Source organism: Blennius ocellaris (genome assembly GCF_963422515.1).
Source record: "Blennius ocellaris genome assembly, chromosome: 6".
In the NCBI taxonomy this organism is placed as follows: domain Eukaryota; kingdom Metazoa; phylum Chordata; class Actinopteri; order Blenniiformes; family Blenniidae; genus Blennius; species Blennius ocellaris.
The window spans coordinates 26,875,324-26,880,323 of record NC_137655.1 but is presented as its reverse complement, the minus strand read 5'-3'; positions in this window follow the sequence as shown (position 1 = coordinate 26,880,323).

Here is a 5,000-nt window from a genome sequence, read left to right as displayed (position 1 = left end):
GATAAACAACATGTTAAAAGATGTCGACCTTTGAGTTTGACTGTCTTCCCACGTGTTGTTAAACAGATTTTTAAAGATTTTCTTGCTTCACTGTAATTATTTAAATTCTTTGTTAAAGGGCTCATATTATGTAAAATTCACTTCCTAAAGGTTTTCCAGCAGGACTAATCAACCCCACACCTGGAACGACACCCCAGGAGTGTAGAAAGTGTGTCCTCTCTCGCCCTGGCTGGTCTCAGCTTTTAAAAAGTGTGTTGCTCCAAGCAGCCAATCAGAAATCAAACCCTATATAGTGTCATTGGGGGCTTAGTCAATCACAATCATAGTAGGCTCCTCTCATTTGACTCCTCCCACAATCAGCCAGCTCTGCTCTGGCACATGGCACCACGAGAGGAAGTACTTCCTCCTTTCCCCATAGATGGGCGTGTGTGGGCGGAGCCGGTCCAGCTCACACAGACACAGCAGATTCTGAATGTAGCACCTATGAGCCAATATTCTAATGGAGAAAAATCAAGGAGAAGCTGGATTTGAGGCAATAAACTTTGAAAACAATGTTTGTGGACTAAATAGGCCATGTGAAAGTGTTGAAAAGCTGTTTAATATGACCACTTTAAATGATCTCAGTGTGAACGAGGCCTCAATAACCCGGGTGGCATGTCTAGGTCTTGTACAAAGAAGCAGAGAACCCAGAAAAACAAATCAGTCCACCCAGGCAGAGTAGGAAAAAGAAAAGTCCACACATCCAGGTCGGAGCCTGGAATTGACCCGTCCACTCACAGTGAGGCTGAACAGACCTGCATGTAACAATAGTGATGCTTTTTAAAAGTGGAATAAACCTGCGGCGCTTCAGCCTGCAGTGGAACCAGCAGTACTCTGACTGTGAGGCGGCAGTGCTAACCACTGCACACCCCGGCAGGGAAGACCTGCACATTGCACCATAAAATAGAATTAATGATGACAGGAAACCTGCAACATGTTGGAATTGAATTCTGAAGCGAGAGGCTTGTGAGTAACGGGGATCTTCTCAGCGTCGCTGGAACTTTCCGTGCTGGTGGAGGACCGTGTGGAGACGGAGCGATGGAGTTAACACTGTTTCCATGAGAACGCAGCCATTCTGGAGGTGCTATTTACACCCAGTGTCTGACATTTATGCTCTTGAGCAAGGCTTCGCGGCTGCCAGTGAATCATGCTCCGTGCCCGTAGCTCCCAGGGAACAGGCTCTAAATTATTCGAAAGGGGAAAGGGCTGCCAGACTGAAAATTAAGGAGGAAAAAACTTTTCAAGGTGAATTATTGACGGGACAGGACTCCGGGGCCGGGCCGTCCCTTTACGGCCCGACTCCCAGCCTCAGAATGACTCTCCCTCCCTGTTCTGTTGGTGTTTTCTCAGAGCCGTCTGCTCGCAACGCGCCGTTCGATTCCCGCCGCATTGCTTGTTTTATTATCGCTCCCGACATGTCAGCACAGACGGCTCATTGTCACCTCCCAGAGTTTCCCTGAATTCTCGCCGTGGCTGTTTCTCTGAAGGCGTGCACGAGCCTGGATGGTGGAAATGACATTTGCTCCTGGCAGAAGTCTGGCCAGACGGTGGAGCTGCCATTTGGCAAAACCATCAGGGGCACTTTACGCGTCTGACCTTCACGTGTCTACATGCAGTAAATATAACCCCCTGGCTTTTGTGGATGAGTCCTGAGCACCCGGACTTCCAGCGAGGGGGGGGGGTCGTGGGAGGCGGAGATGGAAAGAGAGAAGTCTGGCTGGGAAGCTGTTTATTTCAGGCCAAAAAGCATCTTAGCATGGATTGCACTGTGGAGACAGTGAGGAAGATTCCCTGTAGGACATTTCATATGGCAGCCCTTGAAACCGAGTGAGATAACAGGTGAAGACAGGATAGAAGAAAGTGAAGAAACACCATCGTGATATCTTTTCCCTAAAAATCTATTGGAAAGAGACAAAACTGTGACGATTACTTTACATTAGCCTTGGTTCTGTGCACGTTACTAAATTCATCAATTTCCTCAAATAAATTCTGGTCATGCTTTAATATCACAGATCATTTATTTCTTGAAACTGACAGTTTGCTTTGCTGAGTTGTGTTTTCACTCCTGGGAAAATGGTTTCAATCATGGAGGCAAAACTTATTTAATTTGGAAATGTACTTCCAGCCCATTTGAGTCTCCCTGGGGTCAAAGCAGCGGTATGACGAGATAATTATGACAATTACCCACATTTCTTTCAGATAAGTACAAAAAACTAAACCCTGAAATAGTTTACACTTAATAAGCTTTGAATAATATCGAAACATTTTCATGCTATGTGTTGGATGAGCCCCAGCGCTGTGTCTGTGGATTAGCCACATCAAGAATTTCTACTCAAGATTCATCACTTTTTGCAGGACATTATTCTGAACACAAGGACTTCCATCAAAACTTGTAATGTGGATGAACATTCACATTTGTAATAGAAACGTGAATTTAAGCATTTTGACAGTATTATTGTAACTTGATGGGTGTCGATACGTAGTTAGTGTTAGTATGAGCCAAATCTTTCACTGTAACTCTGCGGGAAGAAGAAACAACACATGTGGGAGATCATTTTCATCAATTAACCTCAAAAGCCTGTTTTTTTTGGACAATGGGAGGAAATTGATGCACCAAGAACAAAAGAACCCAGGCATGCACAGGGAAAACCTGCAAAAAGAAAAGCACTGGAAGCCCGGATTCGAAAGGGGAAAATTCCAGTCGTGAGGCGGGAAAGCTGACCACTGCACACGTGTGTGGTGACGTTTAAACAATTAAATTAAGCTCTTGAAGGAGTTTTGTATCGGTGCACAGTTACAATAGTCGAGAAGAGCTGTGAATGCATGTTACTCCTGAAATTGTACGCGCGTGTGTGTGTGTGTGTGTGTGTGTGTGTGTGTGTGTGTGTGTGTGTGTGTGTGTGTGTGTGTGTGTGTGTGTGTGTGTGTGTGTTTCTGTCATTCCTCAAATGGAAGCTCCAGAGCTGAACGTTTCTCCGCGGCAGCACATCTGGAGTCCAGCAGCCACGCAGCGTCAGTCGTCCATCTCTTTTCCACGACTCACACTCCGCCTCACCGTCAGCAGCTCCTGGGTGATTGAATGATTAACTCCTGCCTCTGACTGTGGAGAGTTGAGTCAGCAGCTTCAGGGAATAGCCAGGAGGTTCCCTTCAGGGAGAAACATGAATTATCAATAACAAAGATGATCTTGTTGTTCGTAGTTTTAAAGCAGAGGAGTCAAACTCTGTTTAGTTCAGCCACTTTTATTTCAATTAAGAACAACGAACAAGTAAACAAGTAAAAAAAAAAAAAAGTGGCATGATCACCTTCTTCAATTCACCATAAAAGATGTAAATGCAATTTGATTTATCGTATTTAATTCCATCCTCTTGTAAACTGCATGTTAAATGTACATTTTGGCATTATAATATTTGATTTAGTATTTTTTTAAATATTGTATTTGTTGTTTTATTTACCTTTAATATTAAGGCTTAATTTCCTCAAACCGTGTATTTACCATTTTATATCACTTTATTTTGACACCATTCAGCTTATTCTGTAATCTTTGTTTTTAAAGGAGTTAATGAATATACATTTTTATCAGAGCCTATTTTTGATGATTTTTAACTCCTGAAATAAATCCTGCCTCCTATAAGACGGACATTTTTATTGAAACATAGACATCTTTAGCCTTGATCATTTAAAATTGAGACATAAATTGAGGTATTCCTAGCTTCTTCAGAGGTTTATTAATAGGATGGAGTAACCCTTTAATCTTCCATGTAGTGATATTTCCCATCATGCATTGGCTTTTCTTCACATCAGCTCAACAAAACTCCTTTAAATTGAGCGGTGATCAAGTTTGATCACATTAACGGATTTTCTTTTTTATATATACTGTAGATAACAACTTGATGTTTTAACTCATGGTTTGTCCTCACGAGGTGTTAAAATCTTCATTGTGTTCCCTCTTTGGGAAACTGAGCTGGGACCTTCTCCTCGTAACTCAAATCCTTCGGCCCTGAAGCGTGTTGCGCTGTCGCTGGACGCTTAAATGCAGACTGAAAACAAACGTCAGCGTCAATAAAAATGTAAACCATTGGAACCTGGTGAAAGCTGTTGGCTTCCCCTTGGGGACGGGGGACGGGGGGACGGGGGGGACGGGGACGGGGGGACGACACGCTGTAATAACAGCATGGAGAAAGCTGCCATTCATGGCTATTTTCAGCAAAACCCCACAAACAGTTTCTTCACTAACAACAGATTTAATTATCAATGATAATTCAGGATAGATTTGTGTGGAATGACCAATTAATTGGGTCGTGTGTAAAGCACATTCTAAAGCACTTATTATTACAATGACATTGGAAAGGATTTGAACTTATTTTCAACTATTTATTGCAGAACATTGATAAATATGTGAACTTAAAGTTGATCTTTTGTGAAGACAGCTAAACTAATATATTGTATTTCTTTTTAATCATGGTCAGCTAAATTTCTACACGGTGTTGTTTTGCTGTTGTGAAACAGGTTTGAAGCCTATAAAAGGTCAATTGTTGTATTCAACAAATATACAAGCTTGAAATTCATCCATCTTCTAGACAGCTTCATCGTGTTCAGGGTCGTTGGGTGTTACTGCTAATTACAACTTGTTATTAACATATATGGAGAGAAAAAATCAATACATTTGTCCATCTTGGATAAAATCTGAATTGTTTAAAAATAATTTGTATAATTCATGATGAGGCAAGTCTAAAATGTAGCCACGCTTGTCTGTGCTGAACATTTTCAACAGTCATTGCTTTTCTCAATTTAATCCTACAATTTATTGTAAATGGTGTAAGATTTGGGTTTCACTTACATGAAATGTGCCTGTTGTGTCAAATAGAGTTGTGCTCCCATTAAATCCTCCATCGAGTGTGTGCGTGCGTGCGTGCGTGTGTGTGCGTGTGTGTGTGTGCGTGTGTGTGTGTGTGTGTCCA